Here is a 25,326-nt window from a genome sequence, read left to right as displayed (position 1 = left end):
TCTTAACTAATAGTGTATGTGCACGTTAATGCTATAGTCTTTGTGTGTCTCTTCTGCTTGAATAAGGGCTGGGGGAATATTCCAGGTGTCCCAGTGACTTGGTTCCCAGGAGGATCCTGAGAAACTTCCATACAGCAGGAGATGTCTCAGCTCAGAGATTGAATCCAGTTTACTTGATCATCCCTCCAGTACTCTCTTCCTGAGCTGAAATTCCTTGAGTTTGTAAACATTAAATAAAGACGAAAAATTAATTTTATTTCAACTTTGTGAGAGCTATTTATTATTCTTGGTAAAATTTTTATTCCTGTATACTGGTAGAGATCATATAAAAAGTTTATTTCTTCTAATATATCCCCACATCTGGAAATGTCAAGCAGATAGGATGCCAAGAAACAAGAACAAAGTGAGTGGTTCTTTTATACTACATTTAATTGAAGTTCCTATAATTAGTATTATCACATTTGCAATGAGAGTTCTTAGATTTAGATCTTTGCTTTTATGTAGGTGGGTTTCTGAACATATCTGGCAATGCAACACTACTTTTAATAGGATAATAAAATAAAAAGGAATGAAGGAACATTGGACTTCAGTGCAGCAATACGTGATTCTATTTCTTTTGATTTTTAAAGTACTCAAGTTCATTTGAACATATTTATATCTCTTATCTACACATACAGTTTAGTTTCACTGTGTAAAAGTTTGAAACATCATTACTGTGAAAATGATTCTGTGTTAACTTTAATTGGCTTTCCATTGATGAAAAATATTATCTTTTATAATCATAAAATCTATTTAACATGCTTATTCATCTTGTTTTGAACCTAATAATTCATGTAATGTTTTTGAAATGTGATGTCTAACTTTGACATAAAATTTACTTTTGTTTACCAGGTACTGAATCTGCTTCTATGTTTATGTCTGGTAAAAAAGTTTGAACCCTTCAAGCTTCTTTGAGGTTCACATTGAGAAGTGTTTCTGAATATTTGTATCCTATGCTTTATTTTCTTAATGAAATTTAGCAAAAAGATAAAAAAGAACATGTTTTTGAAGTTAATGTATTATGCATTTACTGAACATGGTGTAAGCATATTCTTAATTTTCACAATCTTGTTATTAAATTTATTAATAAATACCTATTTTTTTTTTTACATTAGGTTCCTGTCCTGAGACCACCACAGAATGTGCCTTGGACAAAGGTTTGCACCTTTAATTTATATTACAAATTTTTTTTTTTTAAAGATTTATTTATTTGTGCATACAGAACTGGGGTACAGGCCAGAGGCTCAGGGGCGGTGAGAGGCTTCACCAGAGACAGAGAGGGGAACAGAACAGGCAGATCGACGAAGTACACTGCTGAGGGGAGCAGCGGGTGGGTCAGGAAAGGTCTGCCACACCATGTGGTCACCTCCGGGGCAGGCGGGAATCGAACTCATGCGGAAGCGGCTTTAGGTTCTCAGTGCTGTGCTTTAACCCACTGCGCCACCAGGGAGGGCCTATATTACAAAATTTTTACTTGAGTAAGGTATACAAAATAATTTTATCTCACACTTTGATATTTGGAATTATGTTCCATATTCTGTGTGATGTTATGTACTTTTTCATCTGTCAAAGTATGATACTAATGCAAATACATCAGAATTGGAAATCTGATTATTTAATATGTATCATCATGGGGGCACAAGAAACCTTAATCCAGACAACCAAATTCCAAGAACAGTTATCATTAATGCCCTGGCATATAAAACGTGGGAGCTATTCTAAAGTTGATGGAAGTTATTTAACATAGTCCTTAATGACCCTGGACTATAAGATCAGATAACGTGGGTTAAACCACCAACTGAAACTTGCTAAATAAGATAGCAATAAGATAATGTGAGTTAAACTACTAATTGAAAACTACCTAAAAAATGTCTATGAGTAGGGGGGGCTTTAAGAAGTAAAACTAGTTTGGAGTTAGAGATCAATGCTACTGGGAAGGAAGAAGCAAACAGGTAAATACATACAAACAAGACTCAACAAGAAATATATAAATACAGGGTGTGAAAGATACAGAAGAGAATACAAAGCAAGATGGGATTCCTTTTATTTCAAATTAGAAGGCAAACTGTAAAAAGTGTATGAAAAAGGTCCCTACAAATATGATTTGTAATGATCATGAATCCCAAGAGGAAGAAAAAAAAACTTAAGAATTACATAAAATATATAGTGTGAATTCAGAAGTAAAGACCAAAGGGACCTAAGATTCTTAGGGATCATACAGGGGAAAGATGAAGACTGATGAAATAAATCTTAGCAGTTTTCTTTGGAGAAAGTAGCAAGAGGAAAATTGCTTAAACTAGTTTTTAAGGGATTTAAGTGAGCTACAGGATAACATATTGAAGGAAGTTTTGGTACTGTTTTTTTTCTAGATGTATTTAAATATATAATAGATTCACTCATGTCAGATTCTAAAGTTTCTTGAGATAAGTTACCATGTAAATGGTCCTTCCAATCCCAAGCAGAAATTTATGAGGCTGAAACTATTTTTCTGGGTAATAAATTAACTTTGTATTGAAAAAGTGTTGAGAGTTGGTTTGTGGTTAAAAGAAAAAATGTAGGGTTTTTAATAATCATGAGTAATAATTAATGCCTGGTCTATCTTAAGTAAACATAATGTTTAAGAAAAAATATATATATACCCACATCATTACATTTTAGTTTAACTAAACAATATACTGTGTATGTTCTGCCACATTACTGTTGCAAGAAAATATTCTATAAACATAATCCTATGTATATATGAATTCTTACCTGAGATTTTACAATTGAAACATACTTCTAGATTTTTTTATATTACTATTTTTCATACAATATTCCTCTTAGTCATTTTCAATCCCTATTCAGAAACTGGTGTGACTTTAGAATATCTGAGGAAAATATGTCAGCTGATATGCACTGCCAGACAGAGAATGGATGGCTCCAGGCACAAATCTCTGTGTGTCAAGGCTTTGCCATGACATTTGGCAGGGAACTAAATCAAACACTGCACAATGCAAATAATCTCAGTTTCCCATAGATGTGTAGCCTCAACCTCAAGCCTGCTGTTATTCATTACTACTCTTTCCCCCTGATAATTCAGAAAATGACATTTCTGGTAATAAATGGAAAAGCAGTGTGTTTTCTAGGTGTTTTAATTGCAAGAAAATGAGAGCATCATGGCTTTAAAATTGGACCCTCCTAGATTTGAAATGCGACTTTGTCACTTATTAGCTCTTGAATCCTGAACAGTTTATTTCATTTATAAAAATAATTTACTAATAGCTCATCAAATAATATTTACTAAAATTATATACATTTGCTATATCACCTTTTATCAATTACATAATAGGCATGTACTCAATGTAATTTTACCCCTTCCTGTTTATGAAATGAGTTGGATTTTGTGTTAAACTTCTCAATAATCATGATCCTTCTGTGTACAGAAGGATAACTCAAAGAAATATATGCAAGTTTTGGATTATGTAGGCATATGCAGAAGTATTTGTCTTTATCTTTCTATGGACCTTTTGAGAGAAGAGAGTTCGGAAATATTTTTAAGTTTCAATTCTTTATTTGTAAAGATTTGTTACTGGTACAAGGTTGTATCTCATTGTGGTTTTGATTTGCATTTCTCTGATCATGAGGGATGTTGAACAATTTTTCATATGTCTGTTAGCCATTTGCATTTCATCCTTGGAGAAGTGACTTTTGAGATCTACTGCTCATTTTTTGATTGGACTGTATACTTGGGTTTTCTTGTGTCATGTGAGTTCTTTGTATAACTTTGTGATTGATCCCTTAAAAACATTGGTAATGTTGTGGCAAAAAAGAAACTCTCTTACACTGCTAATGGGGATGGAAACTAGCCCAGCCATTATGGAAAGATGCGGCGGTTCCTCAGATGACTAAAAATGGAGCTGCCATTTGACCCAGCAATTCCACTCCTAGTGCTCTACCCAAAGTTCACAAACCACTAATTCAAAAGGTTGCATGCAGTCCTGTGTTTATTGCAGCACTATTTATAATAGCTAGTATTTGGGAACAACTCAGAAGCCCCAAAGTAGATGGTTAGATCAAGAAGATGTAGCATCTATAAACAATGGAATACTATTCAGCAAAAAAAAAAAAAAAAAGATAATTTAATTAATGCCATTTGAGGCAATATGGATGGAGTTACAAGGAATTATGCAAGTAAGTCAGAAAGAAAGAGAAAAATATCAGATAATTTCACTTATAGGATAATTTTAGGGAAAACACATAAGAGATCAGGGGAAGATAATAACAATTTAAAAAATACAATGAAACTAAACAAAAATAATCAGATATAAGTTGGAGAAGTTCTGCAAGGGATGGGGAGGGAAAGGGTACAAAATACAAGAATGGAAAGAGCACTAGGAACTAAGGTGATGGTGCACAGGTGAATTGGTAGTAGAAACCCTATGGGGACCACACCAGATGTAAAATATATACAAATAAATAAATTAAATTAAACAAAATTTTTTTAAAAAAGGGTGTGGGCCCCCCCCCCTAGTGCAAAGGTTTAGGACACATCACTATTCCATTGTTTTGTGAAAGGTAGAACTTGAAAGCAATAAAATGATTTAATTGGAAAGGTTTCTCAGTGAAGTGTAGGACAAGCTATCTATATTTAATTCTGCCTGTTTCTTACAATAGAATGGAGGGATAGGTGAATAGAAGATAAAAAAGAAACCAGAATATAAAGAATTTAGAAAATTATTGACTTATTCATATGGCCAAAAAAAGAGAAAGTCCTTTTTGATGAGAATGGAGAGTGTAGCTCATAGTTTAAGCGTATATGAGTAGATCCACTGCAAGTTTGAATTGAAGGGATCAGAAATGGAACAAAGTGAAGATAGACTGTTTAAACTTAGTGATTTCATATAATGGGGTGATGAACTATTGAGCTGTGAACATAGGCTGTTTTTCAAGAAAAGGGAAAAATGCCCTTCACAGTGCTTCAGTGGTCATTAGTGCCAGAACCTCAGAGAGCCTAGAGGTAATGCCACTGCTCTAATGAGTCTAGGGGGGATTCAGCTTAAGCTGTAAGATAATGGACTTTATCTTTTAGGTTAGGTTTTCGATGTACTTTGAACCCATTTTTGTGTCTGTTTTTCTTTCCCCCTATCGCAGTGAGAATGTCTGTCCTATTCCTATGTCTGTTCTACCAACATAAATTAAAAGTACGTAATTTGCTTTGCTTCAGAGGTTCACAGCCAGAGAGGAGGTTTATTCTGAATCTCTCCCACATCTGACTTAGATGAAAGTTTGTACTTTTGGTTGGCATTGAACATGAGTTAAGATTTTAAGGGACTTTGGAATGGAAAAAAATCCATTTTGCATGGGAGAAGGATATTCATTTGAGGGATCCAGAAATAAACATATGAACTGAATGTCTACCCCCAAAACTCATATGTTGTTGTCCTAAGAGGGTGCCTTAGGAAGGTAATTAGCCCAAGATAAGGACTAAAGATTGGGCTCTCAGTCTGGATTAGTGTCCTCATATGAAGAAATAGTAGAGAAACTGATCTCGCTGGCTCATTGCCATCTGCAAGCCAAAACTAGATCTCTCAGTAGAAGCCAAGTCAGTCCAGATAATCATTCTTGGGCTTTCCAGGGTTCTGAAACTGTGTGAAAATCAGTTTCTTATGTTTTAGCTATCCAGTAGGAAATATTTTATTAACACAATAAACTAATATTCCAATGAAATCAATGTAGAAATATGCTAGCAAAAATGAGAATGATCAACAGAATCTTTCTAGTTTTTAGATTAGGAAATTGGGAATATGATGATTTAATTCATTTCTGTGGCAAAAAGGAGGTTGGGCACCATTTTGGGACAGGCATAGTAATGTTTATTTTAAATTTATATAAAATTGCTGAAATGATTAGACATGCATGCATTTGTGAAATATAAAGTAATTTATTTCCTTATATGCTTTTCTTAGTTTCCACAATTGTGACTTTTTTCAAATCCATAGTATAATTGATATAACCTACTAGTCTTTTTCAGATTTCTTCATTTTATTGTCATTGCTATCTGCATTTTATGTTTTCATCATTTGTGTAAGTAAATATATCCACTCACAGTCTATATATATATATATATATATATATATTACAAAATTATGCAGGTAGTTATAGCCACATATAAATGGGGAAAATAAGTCATAAAGTAAGCATGTGACAGTTTCAATTGTGACTGATTCCTAATCTCACATTCTATAACATTACAATGTCTCATATAGAAAAAAATGACTGTTATATGCGGTTTTGATTGAAGAGGAAAAATACTTTTTTATAAATCATTGTTATGAATTTTAAAATGCCTTCATTTTGCTGAAATTCTTTCTATTCCTTATTGAGCAAAAATAACAAAGCAAAAGTCATACAAAACATCAAATTTCTAATCACATTCTAAAAGTTTTCTTTTACTTGCTTATATCTTATTATTAGAACTTTCTATTCCCAAAATTGCAGGATATAATAATCTATCCTTCCCTACATATTTTGTGTTTTATCTAAAATTTAAATAGTTGTGTGTGCATATAAAAGCTACCATATGCATAATACTTGTCTAAATATTAAATGTTTTACATAGATTTAAAAAAAAAGATGTAATTGCTTGGTTTCCTTTGCTGATCTACTCATTCTGTTATGAACAAAAGCTAAAGAAAGGATCATAAACAGAATCCCAGTTAACTGCTCTGTCTTTATTGTTTGAATTCCTATGAAGTTTTGCAGATGTATTAAATAAGCAATCCGAGTGAAAACAATTCTGTAATAAACATTCATTTCCAAGCTTTGAGGCATACAGTGATTCCGTAAAGGTATTTTATGCATTCTTAAGAAATGCTCCAGGTACAATGTATTCCATGAAAAAAAGCAATTTGACAGACACTATTTGATATATCAATACTTGTGTGTGTGTGTGTGTGTGTGTGTATCACCCTATAAGAAATTTAGCACATTTATAAAGACAGTTAAGGCATTGACATCTCTGCAGTAAAAATATGCCCATTTTGTTTAATCTTGAAAATTTCATAATCTACATAACCACGTGGGTGGCAGTGTTTCTAAGGGTTAAGAGCATAATTTCTAGAGTGAGACTGGATTTAATGACTTGATTCTCTGCTGCACTATTTTTTTTTGTACCGAGGTAAAGTTGACATAATTTAAAATTAATTATATAAAGTGAGTGCTTTTGTACTTTAGCAGTGCTCTTATACCTCTGTCCAGTTGTAAAACATTCCCATTGTCCCAAAGGGAGTGCTATAACCAATAAGATCTTGTTCTTCCTTTCTTCATTCCCTGCTTTTTCTACTATGAGAAACTGTGTGGACAGCTCACCCTTCTTGAGACTGTTGTCTCATAATCCAATGAGTAAAGAGTTGACTTTTACCTTTTGATCGTTGTAATAATTCACTAATATAATCCATGTAGTACACTTAGAACAATATATGTATTAAATGCTTGTTAAATAGTTAACTTACTGGGTCCCATTTAGTATATGAGGGAATAATTGTTCAAAAAAGCACTCTCTTAAGAAATATGGATAAAAGTTAACAGAACAGGCAGGAACTAAGGAAGAAAGAATACACCTTTGGTTATTTACGTGTTGGTGAATCTTTCTTTTACTCCAAAGACAGCCACTTAGTACCTTCTATGTCTCTATCTTTTCTATAAGACTTTCTAGGTATGTCAAGACAGGAAAATACTATAAGGAGGAAGGAAATTCCTAATCAGACTTTTGAGTGGGGAATTCTTCAAGACACAAACGAAGGAGGTTAGACAGGCAACTGAAGCTCTAAGCTATCTCTGATGATTTTCCAGTTTACACTACAGGTATATACAAGCATGAGATTTTTAAATGTGTCATTGGCTTAGAAAAGGTAATTACAAAACTTGTAAAAAATTAAAATAGTGTATGCATGTATTTATATATGCAAATATATGTAAATTTATTATAGGTATAATTTTATATGGATGGAATAATTTTCCACAGTGGGTGTGTAACCTTAGAAGAATTTTTGTCAAAATGAGAATAGTAATTGCTACTCTGTATTAGAACTTAAGGGGCTTTCATTTGATTCTGTATTCTTTTCTATAACTGAAATTTCATGAAATTTTCTACATGACTAGGTGCTATCTCCCTAACAAAAACAAAGCAATAAAGTGGGATCTATTTAATAATAGAAATACATTACAACACCATTTGTTGACATTTTTTACCCAATTTGTCTTGCTTGTTGCTGAAAAGATAAACCCATAAAATGATCATAAACCTGAAGCAGTTGGATTTGTCCCAAAAAGTGCTTGGAAAAATAATAAAGGGGTTTGTGGGGGGTTTCTTTTACCTATAAACAGTTTACTCTTGAGCTCTAGTAATGCAAGGAAATGAATTGTCAATTGCCTCTCCTCTTTTTAGTTTAACCTGCCATAGTTTATCTAAAATCCCTGTGATTGGACTCAATCATTGATTTCTAATTCCAAAAATTCCACAAAAACAGTCTATTTGATGGCTTTTAAAGGAGAGTCAGGGTTTATCACCCCTGATTCTGAGTGCAGTTTGATTTCCAGTTTCCAATTTTCTTCAGTCTCCTTTCATCATTTACCTCTTGAACCAAATAATAAAAACTCGTGTAATTCTTGGACTGAGTGTATGCGTAGGAATCACCTGTTGTTTTTTTTTTTTAATTTATGCTTATAGAACTTGGGTACAGACAGAGTTGCAGGTGGTGAGAGAATTTCCAGAGAGAGTGGGGAGAACAGGTAGATGTACTGAAATACACTTCTGAGGGGAGCAGCAGGTGGGCACATGATCTTTTTTTTAACATGCAGATTCTTAGAGCCCACCTGAAATATTTTATCCCTTATCTAGAATTAGGGTCTGAGAATCTGCAGGTTACATTATCAAAAAAATATTGCTTTATATGATTTATGGATTACACTTTGAGTAACACTAGAGGTTTTATCAACTTCTAAAATTATGTGGAATTGTTTTTAGTTCCTCACCTTGATGTTTTTGGCAACTCAGGTAGAACATTACAACTTACCTATCATCATAATTACATGCACCATTCCTAAATCCAAATGCAGAAACAATTGAATAATCTATTATTCATTCCATTTTTAAAATAGAATGGATATAGTCCAGTTGCCTACAACAAGTGTTAGAATCAATCTTCCAATTACATTTTGTCATTATTAGGTTAATGTAATTTTGCCCGAATAGATTTTTAGGAATAGATTATTATTTTGAATATAATATTCATTAATGATAATTCAATATTTAATTCTAATTGCATATATGTACTTTGGCTTTTTTTCCTCTTAAAGTTGCCTGAGAGTTGCTAATATATTTTCACTCAAACATCTCTGAGAAACCAGACAGAACTGATATTATTTATCACCATTTGCAGCGAGATGGAATCGCTAAGCTATTAAGTAACTTGAAGAGGGTCACAGAGTCAGTGACTAAGTCAGAACACACACTTCATCTCTTAGCTGCTTGTTCAGAAATTTTCTCAACAAATACTTTTACATATATTGCCTCCTATAAGAGTTTATAAATCACCCAATTTTTCTGGGAGATTCTTCATTATGGGGCATGTGAGAATTTGTATTCTCTGGAATATTGAAAACTGGAAGTGGGGAATTGTTTTAAAGACAAACGCTACTCTTCAAGCAGTTATTTCATCCCTTGAGTGCCTGTGTTTTTAGTCCTATTTCAAGGAATATTGAATCCATTTATCCATTTGCTCACTGATTCAGTAATAAAAGCAGTATTTACTCAGCATATTTAATATGTGCATCACCGTATTAACAAAAATGACATAATGCTTGTCTTCAGTTTGTACAGTCTGACAAAGAAACTTACAGAACAATGACTTCATATAATACTTATATTTCGGATAGCATATTAAGTGCACAGTGGCTCAGGAGAAAAGTCTTTGAGTCTATTTGAAGAAAGTAGGAGAGCCATCTCAGAAAAATGAAAATTTGAGTTAGATATAGAGGAGAGAATTTACATGGAATCAAGATCGGGATAGGGGCATGAAAGGAAAAGATGGAAGGAAACCTTTAATATATAGATTATAGCCATATCCCATCTAGTGTATAAATGGAGTTCTCTGGGTTTATTTAGAGGTCTGATAAATATATATGCAATTTTGGAGGCCATTTAAGACACATTTGAAATCATTTTTGACAACCTCCAGGGAGAACACTGTGGATTATAACATTGCACCTGGACCTGACCTGGATCTGCTACTCATTGTGCACAAACCACTTGAAAAATTTTATGACAGTGAGAAAGTCAGGTATGAAGGTAGGAGCTGACTTAAATCTATCTCCCTGCTCCTCACAAGGTTATGTGCTTTGAAGAGTAAGTTCAGCTCTAGAAGTATCTAGGTTAATCAGGGAGAAGAGAAGATGAGGGAAGTGCAGGTGTAGTAGCTGTTTCTTGATTCTTTGTGAGTCAAAATTTCATGTTTGGAAGTGAGAAGAGCTTATGATGTCTTCCACGAGGGATTTGGGGTGTTTGCTATCATTAGGTTACTCCTGGTGGCTTCTTCTGGGGATTCTGCCCAAGAACATAACTGTCCCACAGCTGTTAAAACATGCAATATGTAGCTACTGCTGCGTGGCTTTGTTGACTTTGCAAAAAGAAATGGGCAAGAATGTCTGAAAAGGGAGGAGAAGGAGATGCATGTGTACATTCCTTGCAAAACTGGCTTGGAATTTGTCAGGGTAACAATGACAATTGCACCACCACTCTTGTATCTGTGTTGACTTAGAGAACTAGAACTATCTTAAAAAAAAAAGATTTATTTATGCATATAGGTACAGGTCAGAGGTGCAGAGGGTTGAGAGGATTCATCAGAGACAGTGGGGACAGAACAGGCAGATCGAACTAAATATACTGCTGAGGGGAGCAGCAGGAGAGACAGGAGAGGTCTGCTGTGCCATGTGGATCACCTCAGGGGTGGGAATCAAACTTGCACTGAAGCTGCTGCAGCTAGCTTGAGTGCTGCATCCTAACCAGTTACAACACCAGGGAGGGCTGAGTGTTAGTATTTTTAAATGGTAAAAATAAACAAAGGGAATACTCACCTCCTAGTTTGACCTTGAATGCTTCTGTCTAAAAGCTGTTTTTGCATCTGAGTAGGAAGACCTAAGCATACAATGAAAACACTGAGAGACACTGAACTAGACCAGCTCTGGTGGGTACACTGATAATTCACTTCATAATACAAATTGATACGTTATCCAGAGGGGTCCCTGCATTGGATTATGGGGAGTCTTTTGAAAAGATGTGGTTCTGTGCTATGAAACTACAAGATGAAACTGAATGATTCTCTATGGAATAGATTCTGAACTGGCCCCCTCAATTACAGTAGCAATGTGTTAGGGTGGGCAATGTGGAAATATACTGTAAAGACTGGAAATATAAAATAGTAAAACAAACAAACAAACAAAAACACCAACGATGAAACAAACTTTTTGTTGTATTAAAATTCTGTTTCTTCCACAAGGTCTGCTTAAAATCTGAGCACAACATAGATGAAAGAGGGCAACTTGCTTTAATATAACTGGGGTGGGCTGTTCAGCAGGTGATGAGCACGCTCTGTATTTGCACGCTCATGTGCAGGGCAGAGTTCAGCCATCCTGGTGATCTTGCTGACCACTGTGTCCTATTTGTTTGATAATGTAACACAAATGGCTTCAGTGGGGGTAGCCACAATTCCAAATACCATTTAGGGTTTTAATGAGTGGTCCCCAAAAAGGTCCGATGAGGCCATATTTAATGGATCTTCTAAACAATGTGAAAAGATTTCTCTAACCATATTAATACATTACAGCTTATAATTTTAGTATGAAAATAAATGCCCTCTGGCTTTGCTGCTGCTCCCTTTCCCAAATGCAATTTTTGAAAACTACTTGCTGAAAATACTACAATGTCACTTTCTTCTTGCTGGATCTGAAGAAGTTCTTCAACAGTGGTCTTAACTATTTCATGGAAAGATGGGGTTCTGACAAACAAAGGCTTAAGGAATTCCGAAAATCATGCATTATCCTGAAAAGGCCAGCATTTATATATTTAGCAGAAAATTAGGAGACAAGGAAGAGAGTGCCAGCTTTTACCATGTAAACTCTATATATATAACCTTGAATTCATAATAACCTCTGTGAGCTTCACTTTGCTCCTCTGACAAATAAAGATCATAACTATCTCCTAGGTCCTTCTGTATTCTTCTAAGGCATCATTTCAGTCTACTAATGAATTACTTACATATTTAAGTCTGCATTAGCCTTATGGAAAAGCATAACTGGCAAGATTTTCCTCTCAATTACTTGTGCTAATAGGGGCCAAAATGGCATGGATACTTTAAATTCACAGATAATCCCCAAACTTCAATTTAGCTAAGTGTTCCAACCTCTTCTCTTGCCAAGCCATTTACAAGGGATTCAGACAATTAGCACAAATGGCGTGAGATTGATCTCCCTTATAATCCCTGCCTTCCGAGCTGCCATCCAACAGGATATTTCACTGTCTATATTTCCAAAATTACAAATGAGGAGTAAATCCAGTATAGTTGCTATATATCTACCAATCAATTGTGTTTTGCAATAGTTTGTGCTTATTTTCATTAACATTTTATTAAGGGTTATCTTATGTCAGGTTCTTCAGAAGGCATTTTATTTGAGCCCAGAACAGCCTTCTTGAATAGTATACTAGTGTCTTAGCGCTATTTTAGCCAAGTGTCTAAAATTTAGACATCAGGAATACACAGCTCTAGAGGCTCAAAATCTGAAATTGAGGTGTCAGCAGGGCACCTCTGAGGACTATAATAGAGAATCTGCATCATGCCTCTCTGCCAGCTTCTGGTAGTTTCTGGCATACTGTGACTTGTAAATATTACTCCAGTTTTGACCTTCACCTTCCCATGACTTTTCCCTTGTACCTGTCTTTCACATGGCGTTCTCTGTGGAAGGATATCAGTTATACTATATTGGGTGTCCATCCTATATCATTATGACCTTATTTTAACTTATCGGATAAAAGACCCTAGTTACAAATAAGTTGACATTTTAAGACACCGGGTTCACTGTATTCTTTTTACTTTTTTAAAAAAAAAATATTTATTTATGCATACAAGAACAAGGATACAGGCCTGAGGTTTAGGGGGCTAAGAAGATTCACCAAAGACAGCATGAGAAGTAGGACAGGAGGATCTGTGGAAATACACTGCTGAGGAGAGCAGTGGATGGGGCAGGAAAGGTTTATTGTATCATGTGGGTCACTTCTCTGGCTGGGCATGAAATTCAAACTTCAGTGCTATGAAGCTATCTACAGTCCCTTGTGCCTCCAGGGAGACCCCTACTCTTTTTATTTTATTTTATTTTAATTAATTAATTTATTTATCTATTTTATTTTATTTATTTTAATGGGGAGAGATCTCATACATAGTGGATAGCTGTTCTTCCCGTTTACAGATGCATGAACTTGAGTTTAAGTCAGTAGTAGAGCTGAGAGTCACATCTATATTTGGTGACTTCACTTATTGTTTAGAAGATAATCTTGGTTCAAAAAAAGGAAATACAGCATATCAGCCTCCTAAAACTAGCAATATTGCACATAATCATCTTGATAACTTCACTGGTATAGAGGGCACAGCTATATGAAAAGATCCAGAACTCATTGACTGCACCACAGTAATATTTGTGCTTGTAAAAATTGATTCCTAAGGAATATCTCCAAGACTGGACAGGGATTAAAGAAAAGAAAAGGAAGCCTGGAACTAAAGTTACCTAACAAGGGATATATTTACATAATAACACTGTGAAACCTAATAAAGGAATGCCCTTGTTAATAAGATTTTTAAACATGCAATATTTACTTAACAGTATATTTGTGTATGTTCTTACATTTCATTCAGTACTTCACTAAAGTACTATGACAAAAGAGGAATGAGAAGACATTGACTTTTATACACAATTTTGATTGGACAATCAAATAACTATCCTATTTTGGATTATTTTCCCAGTTACATTTTAATGTACTCAGATGATTTAATGCTTGTGTAGGTAAATGACCACTGATTGATTTTATTCTTGCCTAAACACCTCCCTTTAGTATCCTACAAATAAACTTGTATACCAGCACCCTAGGCCTTTGGCCTAAGTAAGTCAACTTCTGGAAATAAGGGAGTGAAGACACAAATGTAGAGAGGAGGGCAAATTAGAATGTTCCTACTGGGCTTTCTGGTACCATAGTTCTCAGGTTCCTCTGAAATGTAACCCCATTTTCCCAGTAGTTTAGCAACATGACACCACACCTCAAGAGATCTTAACAGTGCTTCACTTTTTCAAGATTGCTTTTATTTTTCTAAATGGAGAAATATTGTCATTAATAAGCACTTTTTTTCATATAAAATACAAGCACCAATGGGAAGGTCAGGGACCATAACCCTGTCACAAATTTAATGCAATCTATTACTTTCACCTGCTCCTTAAAAAAATGAAATGGTAGTGAAATAAGTGGGAGTCCTAATGCAGAAGTGGTAACATAAGGGATTTGTAGATAGGACTGTGTTTCTCAACGATGAGAATTTATGGTAGAGGCTTCTTGGTTTTCCTTAGTCTGGGAAAGTCTGTTTTCTTTTGTATTGTTGATATTGACAGATACTTAATCTTTTTATTTCCCACCATAATTTAGATTTGTTTAAATGTTAAAGAAAAGCAAAATCATGCTTTCTTTCATTTCTATTGAGTGACATTATTTATGAACATTATAATAATAGATACATAGCCACATATCTATTTACACATATAACTGTGAAAATAAATTTAAACATCTAATTAGTTATCACCTTTGATTGTTCTTAAGGTTTGCAATGAGGAGATGAATAAAGGTGTCAAAATAGAGGCACAGTCTTTGAAATTTGAATTAGGAATGGTTGGTAAGCCATAAGTGATGTTAAATAAAACTGAGTTATGTTAAATATACAGAGGTGTTTTTTTTTCATAGTTTTCAATTCAAATCTTTATTTGTAGAAGTACAGAGCTGCTGCTTATGAACTGCTGTGCAAGTAGTTTCACATATACCTTAGTCAACATGCAAGCTCCATTTATTATTTTATATGGGTAGTAAAGAAATATTGCTGGTTATTTGAAGTGACGTTAGCTGACTCCAAATTTCACTGAATCCTCTTTTTTCATTTTTTTTTTGTTTTAATTTGTGAAGGAGAATGGAGGAAAAGGAGTCACTAAACTGAGAGCTACTCTAACAACTATTTTACTAACTTTTGTCTTATAAGATTTTCAAATAAGCTGTCACCCTTAACATAAATCTCTTCCTGAGGCCTTTTTTCTTAAAAAAAAATGAGAACACACAAAAATGATTTATTGTTAAAAAAGCATACCTCATCCACTCATGCTAGGGTATGTACACTCTGTGGATTCTATATAGAATATTGTCTTGTTATAGAGTCTAAAAAAGAATTAAGGATGTTAAACAATGATTGATCTGATAATAATAAAAATGATAATGCTATCCAGTGCTTTATTATATTCACTGCTGTTAGAGTTTAGGAGATCAATAAATAATACCCTGTTCTTCTTCCCTACCCCCTGAGCATGTAATCAATTTAGAATTAAAACTCAGGAGGAAGACAAATAGAGGTCAAACAGCCAGGGTTATAATAAAGTTGATTGAATAATACGGTTTTAAAAATGTAGGCAAATAAGTTTAATATCTTGCCACTGGGTATTAGTGAAGTGAGCAGGCATCCCGACTTATTCATTGGCATAGCTGGCCTACCAAAAGGCTCTCTAAGCACACCACGCTGATGCCCTAAGCTTATCCCATGCATAAAGAAGTTGATTGAGTTTAAAGACTAGACTGTTAATCATTGAGAGATGTAGGAACCCAGAGTGGATTGAGTTAAATGTGCACACTTCCTTCTGCCAGAATTTGGAATCCAAGTAGTGGGTAGAGGTCAGATGCTTTGCTTTAATGGACACCTCCATGAGAACAAGAGTTAAGAAGAAAACATTTCACTCACTATTTTCCATATAGTAATTCTCTTCACCTGCTTTACAAAGAAATCCATAAGAGATGAATTTCCCCCATCTCAAATTATTACTAACCATCTTGTCATATTGTAGATTGAATATAATGACAAATGTATTTAATGTGTATGCTGAATATATGGTGTGTACAGACACACACATATGTACACACACAATCACCTATAAAATATTTTATGTGAAATATTTCAAATATGGACACTGTTCTGTTATCAAATTCTGTTATAAAATTCTCAGATATTTACTAAATTTCCTTGACTCAACCCACTTGTTTTGTAAAAATGCAAGCAAATGAAAAATCACTATTGAATTAAGGCCCAAAGTAATTAAAGTCCAAAATCAAAGTTTCTCATTAGCTTGGTTCCTGAACAGTTTGGAAAACATAATAGTTATCATTCACTAAAATTGTGAGTAGGTCCTTCAACATTTCCAAAATACTACTCCCCATTGAGATAATACAGCACCAATTTGTTTTTGTAATTATGTAATAATAAGTATTCATTATAGTGTTACTTAATTTAGCCTATTATGAACTTTAAATAAATCATGTCATGCTGGATGTAATCTTGCCTTTTTTCTTTTACTACCATTGGTTTTGAATCACCTTTGTTAATGCATATAGCTGTATTTCATGGACAGCAATTACCATAATTTATGTGTTACTTCTGTGGGCCATTATCCCTTGTTTTAAAAAAAAAAAAGGTTGGCATTAAGAACAATGCTGGTGTCAACAGACACCTCTAATTTGGAGTCTTATTTTAAAGTATATAATGAATATTGTACACACACAAGTATAAAAACCCTAGCTTTAAGATGCACTAAGTTTAGAAAACAGCAACTCTGCAAACCAGAAACAAGTTGTCATTGGTAAGAGGAAGGTATTCTAGGAAAACCATATGCAAATTAACCTTGTTAAGATGCAAGGGTTCATACCAGTGTCTGAATTCCAACACCAATGAGCCCCCACAAGATCTCTCCTGCCATCAGCTTAGTCGTGGCCCTCTATTAGGTATGCCTTGACAGAAAGCAGCATACTTGTGCAATCCTTTCTTACAGAATATCGTTGGAGATTTTCTGGCCATATTGTTAAGTTCAGAAACTTAGGTATAACCAATCATCAACTATATAGTGAAGGGCTTTTTCCAAATGGTATGTATTCAAAATCTTGTAACTTCCATTTCTCATTTGAACCTTATGTCTCTAGAGTCCAATACTATAATGAATATGGATTCCATCTTAAGGTTTAGCTCATACTCTTGTGAGCAGGTATAGTAACTTCTGTGTTGTACCAACTGCAACCACTAACTCTATATGAGAAGAATAAAACCTAGGAAACACTCTTTCTTGGGCAGGTTCTTCTTTAACCTAATGTGTTTCATTGGGAAAATGAGTTCATATGAAGCCATTGAGAATCATAACAAGTTTGTCTTCATTTGATCTAGTAAGTTCCAAATCTTTCTAGGATTCCCCCAACTCCGAAGTCCCTCCCTCATTTTCCAGGTCTTAAAGTAGATAGCCTCCTAGCAGCCTCTAAAACTGTGTAATTTCTCTATCTTTCTCTGTAGAATGAAGATGCAGCTAGTGTTCAGTTTCCCCCTGCTATTCTTACAAGTGTTTAGGAGGGATAGCTGAATATTCAACTGGTTACATCTTTCTAACAGAGACAACATAGAGACCTATAGGATTAGCAGGTCCAGAATGTTATGTGGTCCAAATGTTTGTTTTAGCAGTATATTTCTCTACTTTTGTCTTATGACAGTTAAAAAATGAACAGCTACTCTATCTGTCACAAGGAGTTACTTTCCATACATATCTTGTTTAACATAAACTCCTGGAGTAGAATAATCCTGACCATGCTGTGGACTCCTGCAGTCTGTACATCAGTCCTGTTCTCTGTGTCTTCCTGCGAACTGTACTATTGACTTTGGTCATTGTGTCTGAAATTTCTTATTCCCACTTCTCATTCACGTCTAAAACATTATCCCTAATAGCTAAGCAACATTTCCACACCAGTTATGAATTATGCCAATGTAGGGATACCAATTTATGAAATTTAATTTACCATATTTATAATTTTGTGAGGAATTCAATACTCATCATCCTGTGTTTTTCTTTCAATTTTGTACAGAATTTCAAATGAGATGTGCTTTAATTGTTTAAGTCTTAAAGAAGCAGTTCCCCAGTCATGGTAATTATTAACTCTACCTACTAATCTGTGTCCCAGATAGAGCTGGATATTGTATTTACAGAAAATTCTGCTTTAATTTCTTCCAGTGACCTTGCCTCCCTTTTTTGTTTACATTTATTATTAGATAACTTTCTTATCTAATAGCATTTTCTTTTCTTAAAACCATTTTGAAAGAAATATTTCACATGGACATGTATTCTCTTTCATTTTTGCTTGTTGATTAGCTTACCCTTTAAAATAACAATTTATTTATGTATTTAAGGATTTATTTATATATGTAAAACCTGGGGTGTAGGCTAGAGGTGTGGGGGTAAGGTGATTCACCAAAGATAGAGTGGGGAACAGAAAAGGTAGATCAACTGAAATACACAGCTGAGGACAACTGTGGGTGAGATGGAGAGGTTTGCTGTGCCATGTGGGTACAATCTCTTTGACAGGAGATTGACTCATGTTGCAGTGGCTGGTGATTGCTTTATAGTATTTTGTCTTTAACATGTGTACCACCAGGGCAGCCCACAACCTATTTCTTAAGAGCAGTGTCACTCACTGTGATGATCAGGCAAATTACATTTTAGAAAGCATCCAGAGTTTCTCCTTGATTTCCAGAACAAACTTAGCTTCCTTTTTCTGTCTTTAAGATTCATTTATTTATGCATACAGAACTGGGGTACAGGCCAGAGATGCAGAGGCATTGAAAGGATTCATCAGAGACAGAGTGGGGAGCAGAACATGCCTACTGACAAAGTACACTGCTGAGGGGGGCAGTGGGCAGGATAAGAGAGGTCTGAGCACCTTGTGGATGATCTCTGGGGGTGGGAGATTGAAATGCTGAGGTGGCTTTAGCTCCTTAGTGCTGTGCTTTAACCCACTCACCACCAGAGAGGGCCTGCAAACTTAGTTTCTTAAAACAGAGTATTCACATAAAACTTAAGAAATAATCTAAAGTACATTGAGGTTTTTTCTATTTCAACTAAAGATGATGACATATCTTCTTTGAAGTAAAAGGTCTTTCTTTGTTTTATTTGTTTGGGATTAAAGTTCAGTGTCTAATTAGCAAATGTAAATCAATTTATGTTTAATAATAAATGGTAAGAAATGAATTGAACTTAAGTATAATTCACAGGAATGAAAACGTTTGCTTTTCTACTCCTGAAAGGTAAATTCACTTTCTCCTCTGAATGTTAGACTGAAACTATTCTATCTACTTTACCAGAACATAAGCAAAAGCACTATGAAGGAGAAGGAACATAGTTGATTTTAAGAGGTAAAAAAAGTCCAATTGGTCCCTAGAGTCCAGAGAGGTAAGCAGAGGGCCAGCCCATAGAAGATCATATAGATGTTGGAAAGAATCATGAATATCAAGGAGCTCTCTGATCTTGAAGTTTGAATCTTCAGAAGAACATCTATCCAGTAGCATGAAAAAGCTACAATTTCCAAGAGGAATTGTGATATGAAAATAACATAACAATCATGGTGACACTGCCGAAGGATCCATTGGTGGCATGATGGGGATATTAGAGGCATGAACTCCAGCTAAAGAACATCCATGTTTCCTAGATAGTATTACTTCATTTACTGTCTGTGTCCAAGAAGGTAAATCTAGCCAAAATAATTTGATGGTAACTGTGATTATAGATAGAAGATTCGAATAGGGTGATGTTTTCTAATTGCTGATCTCACCCAGTGAGTCATTTGGGTAGAAAGAGAAAGGAAGCTTTTCTCTTTAATTTTTTTTTTTTTTTTTGGCTCTACTCATCTTTCCATGTGGGACTAAAACCCTCATTTTAGTTCTAGGAAACAACTTGTCATCAAAGATAGTCAGAATTATGAATTTATCCTCAAATATAAGTAATGTTTAGCACAACATAAGACATAATGTTGTTTTATTTCCATATTGCATAGAAGGCATAGTCACACAGTCTATTTTCACTTAAAGTAATTGCTAAAGAAAAAGTACAGAAATGATGAAGTTTGGTGAATTCCAAATGTTTGGAATTTTGCTTGATCCTCCTTTATTTTGGTTAACTATTTGTATATTATAATTTTCAAGAATTATTTCGAAGTCAAAAGTACTTTACCAATCACTTTTACACTGACTTTAAAAATATGGTTAGTCAAAATCATTCCATTATTGCACATGACTTTTAGTTAATTATAAAGGAAATCAGTTCTAAATTAGTATTTTTATTAATTGATTTTTGGCAATCCTCCAGTACTTCATTAGATCAACATGCAAATAATATTTCAAATGCATATTTACAGATGACAATTTTTCATGTCATAGTTCCTAAAAGTCCCTTGTAAAATTTGGTGATTAATTAAGAGTATGCAGCAGTTTATACTATTAGTAGCTACCATTTATTGAACATTTATCGCCTAGCAGATATAAATAGGAACTTCATAATCCTTTCCCTTCCATTCATTCATTTAATCATTTTTTTTATTCTTTGATTCATTTCTTTGAATGACCTACTATATGTTAGGCACTATCTTTAGTTATCAGGTAAGTCAAAAATCATCATCAGGATCTTAAGATAATAATGGAAGTCCAAACCTGTACTATCTTTGCAACCAAATAAAGCTTTCTGAGTATTTCAGTGGCTCAGAGTGAGATGCAGTGGCTTCAAATACATTTTTTCTTTTTTTCTTTTTTTAAGATGTCAGGGAAGGTATACCTTATTATTCCTCAGGATGATTCAGCATATATACCTGTTGAAGCCAGACTGCCTGGATAATAATCCTGGATCTGTCATCATTGCTGTGTGACCGTTACCAAATCTTTCTGTAAATCAGTGTTGTCATTTGTAAGAAGAAATAAACATAATATCTTCTTAATTAGCTTGTTGTGAATCTTAAATTTTTATGGGTTTAAATGAGTTTCCCAAGGATAGTAAAAATATGTAAGGCTCCAAATGGTGGTTTGGCTGAGATTAGAATGCAGGCTTAAATTAGTAAATGGATTTTGTCAGCTGGCTGATCTAGAAATTTTGCAGGAGATTTATGCAATATGGTTAATACACATTGCAATTCCATGTGTTAAAGTGATTCCATGTGTTAATCTTTGATGAGAGGAACACTGGTCATCTCACAAAATGATGCCCATGCAGGTTTCACAGTGATGATGATTGTGTTGTGAAAACTTTCTTTGTAACATAGTCCCACATTTAACATATAGACAATACTTCTTAGATCACATGGGAGACAGTGTACAGTAGTTATGAACACAGATTGGCAGCTCTCCTGTGTGCCTGTAACTTTCCAGGCCTTTCTCCTCAAAAACCTTTCCATTTTGCAAAGCAGCAGTGGAAGCTCTTTGCCTGCCTATGTCTATGCAGGTGTCTTTCTCATTCTATCTCCAACCTGTCTTTTGAAAATGTAAAAACAATTAAAAGAATACAGACTATGGATCTAGACTGCTGGGATCCACACCTGACTGTCACTTATTAACTATATGACCATGAGCAGATTTTTTAACACCTCTGTGCTTTAATAGCCTTTCTTTCTAAACAAGATGATAATGATATATGTACCTCATAAGAGTATTATCAGTACCAAATGTGTTAGGTGTATCATAGGCCAGGGCCTAGTACACAACAGATATTAAAAAAGTGTGCAATAGCAAACAAAAATAAACCATTATTTGATCAAAATTTTGTTGTTTGGAAGCAGTTATTACAAAATCTCATTTCTGAACCCACTAAAAAAGTTAGTAATTCTTGATCCTGACACACAGGATCATTTGTCTTATTGTTAAACAAAGTACTATCCAAAACCAACTGGATTCTCAGACTATGGCATGACTAAAGAAAGGGCACTGAGAAAGCAAAATGCATTGTTTTTCCCAGCTTCAGTTCGATCTGAAATCTTTCTACATTTCTTCTTAATCAGCCATGAGCAAGAAGAAACACACCAGATAGTACTGGCTCTGTTTACCTTGCCATTTCTTTGTTTAACACAGAAACTGAAAGAAATTATTTCCTCAGGAATCACTCTTGAAAACAGTAGGTTAATGTTACAAATGTAAAATGTTCTTTGAAACAATTTCCATGCTTTAGTGCCTGCTATCTGAGTCACCACTAAAACCAACTAACTGAAAATTGTTTCTGTTATATTTATAATCACTTTGTGTAACGCTGTTTATAGGACTGACTGTGACTATCAAGGATTTCAATGAGTTTTCTCCCTGTACCTAGCTCACCAAACACCAGCTTTTGTACTCTGTTCTGTAGGGGGAAAAAAGGTCCATTGCAAAAAACTACTACACACACAGAGAGAAAATGGTATTTTTCCAATAATGTATTGCCAATTAAACATGCAATCAAGTGAACACACAACATGTTTTTTGCATTTTATTTTTCAGTAGACATAGCTTCAAACAGATAATAGACAACCAGAGTGAATCTACTGTGGTTCCAAATGTGAGACTTTTACAGGACTCAATGTCCAATATTAGAAATGCAGTAGCAGATCAGCCAAATAGCAGAGAGGTTTTTTTTTGTTTGTTTGTTTTTTTTAAGATGCAATCACCAAGTGAAACTTGGGAAAGAATTAAAATTTTAAGGGACTTATGGCATCTTCACCAATTGGAACTAAATGCAGGATGTGGAGTGGAGTTAATAGAGCAGAACATGAAAATGGTAATAAGGAAACAAATTGAGAACAGGAGGATATGTTCCATTTAACTAAAAATGTCAGAATCAAAGAATGGGTGTCTTGAAATGGTATTTCAGGCTTAGTGTTTTAGCAGAACTTAAATCACTATGTGCCAGTTTATTTATGTGGTCATTAAACAGAATATTTTTTTCTATGTGCTGTAGAGTTGAAGGGTCTTGCTATGAAACACTTAACTGGTTGTACCCATCTTTCTAAGTCATTATGAGATTGATAGGAGATTTATAGTTGTTAACCCTAGGGGACTTGTTTGCATAGGCTACTTTGCTTCCATGGTACTATTTTAATTTAGAATTTTAGGAAATGAGACAGGTGAATTATGAAGCTGATAGTTTCTATGAGTAAATGTCACTAGTATCAAACACACCAAAAACTGAGCATGTCTAAAGTGATTGATGCAACAGATATCTATTTAGCATTTTCCAAATACTAAATTCAAGATTCTAGGCACAGGAATGCAACATTACATACAGCAGAGAAACTGAAACTGATGGAAACAACACACAGCATCCACATATACATTAATGTAAAAATTCTCTACATCCTTCTTGTTGCTTAGTCTTTAGGAATACCCAAGGTCAGGGTGAAAAATTAGATTGCTGCTATCTTTTGTTACTCTGAGCAAAAATGTTGACAAACAACAGCCCTGAGAGTCCTAAAAAAGATACTGACTTTATTGCTTGAAGAACATTTATTTAAGGCACTAGCATTTCAGGATATGTCCATCTCATTAGTTCATGACCCTATCACAAGCTGTTATTACATCAGTTACCATGCCTGGCTATAATTTGTTTATTTAAGTTTTCACCAGTGAGTGTGCATCCTTTTGAAACAGGAACTGAATGTTAGGGAAATTTGGTTTGTTGGCAACTTAACATAGTGTCTGATTCTGAATCCCAGTAACTTGGTGAATAAATGAGTACAAGTACAGAAACTGTATCATGAAGTAAGCTAGGAAAAAATACCTAGGAAGCATATCAAAATTAATGTTAAAGTATTTTTACATAGAACAATCATTATTGTAGCCAATCACTTTTCAAATTGAATATTATGGGATTCACAGAACTTTAAGATTTACATGAAAAAATCTCTGGTTTAAAGGCATTTGGTGAGCTCTGGTTTGAAACATTGTAAGTCAAATTTAATCTCTCCTGTTGTCAACCATCTAATAGTTCTTCATTTGTTATTGAGAATTGTGCTTACTAAGAAAAAGATGCAGAAATATTGCTAAAAAAAATCTGTTTAAGTCGTAATTTTTTTCCAAGTCAAAATTAGGAAATACAATTTACATCATTGGTAAATTGCTAATTAGTAAAGGATTTGTGTCATGAAGTATATAACATGTTTAATAGATTTTAATTATTTAAACTGAAAGAATACTATGGAAATTATATCACTTTGTCAGCAATTATTCTACCCTGTTTTAGAAAACTTTAATAAGATTAATAAGAACATATCATATCATCATCATTTATATTCAAAGGATCCCTCATTGTCCTAGGAATCTTCTTAGAAATAGTATATTTTATCCTTATATACAAATAAGTTATCATAGGTAAAGTGTAGTACACATATCAATAAACGTAAAAAGCAGTAGAACTGTTGGCCTCACTGCTCTGAGATTTATTTAGTACATGGCAGCTTCCCTGTGAAGTATGCATTTAGCAGGTGAATTAATTTAAATAAATGTTTTGAATTGGACCAGTATCACTTTGTCAGGCATACCTATTCAATAGTGAATATCCCCTGTCTTCTGAGTATGACAATACAGAGATGTGTTGATCAGGATATATAGAAACAAAGTGTCCCAAAGGAATTAACTAAAGGAAAAGGTGAATTATTTAAATAAAGTTAAAAAAAATTCTGACAATATTTGGATAATGGGAATGACCTAGATGAAATAGCAATTATGCTTAGCAATTATCATAAAAGAATAAAAAAAACTGTAACTATAGAATATATTTCGGGTCTCTGTATACCAATATAATTTGTATGTATAACTTAAAAGGGGAACTTGGAAAATTTTACCAAAAGCAGTTGACTATAACTCCAGAGATACCAGTGAACATTATTTGATTACATAACTTAATGAAAAGAAGGCAGTGAAAGTGAAAACCCAAAAATGTAAACTGCAAAGCTTTGTGTTAAATATTTACATGAGAAGAAACTGAGAAACAGGTATAGCACCCTTATATATCTGCCATGTTTGTAAAGCTAAGGATATGAGATCTCACTAGGTCATCAATGCATGCCATAACCTAAGTGTTATCTTTCATTATCTCAATCACCCCACTCAAATCTTGTTTCTGCCTTATTCTTCCATCATCATTTTTTTT

The 25,326-nt window shown here is 34.2% G+C and overlaps 1 protein-coding gene across 3 annotated transcripts in view; it reads left to right on the top strand.

Moving 5' to 3' along the window:
- Positions 1-25,326, top strand: part of PTPRD (protein tyrosine phosphatase, receptor type, D) — a 1,952,036-nt gene that overhangs the window by 726,135 nt on the left and 1,200,575 nt on the right. For all 3 annotated transcript variants that reach the window (XM_012721366.1, XM_004677659.2, XM_004677657.2), the window contains one exon: positions 1,155-1,196. The gene's annotated coding sequence lies outside the window, so the exon portion shown is untranslated. The remainder of the gene's footprint in view (positions 1-1,154; positions 1,197-25,326) is intronic.

The sequence above is a fragment of the Condylura cristata genome, unplaced genomic scaffold (genome assembly GCF_000260355.1).
Source record: "Condylura cristata isolate star-nosed mole 26May11 unplaced genomic scaffold, ConCri1.0 scaffold00006, whole genome shotgun sequence".
In the NCBI taxonomy this organism is placed as follows: domain Eukaryota; kingdom Metazoa; phylum Chordata; class Mammalia; order Eulipotyphla; family Talpidae; genus Condylura; species Condylura cristata.
The sequence above is the reverse complement of the archived record's forward strand: the minus strand, read 5'-3'. Positions and strand labels throughout refer to the sequence as shown.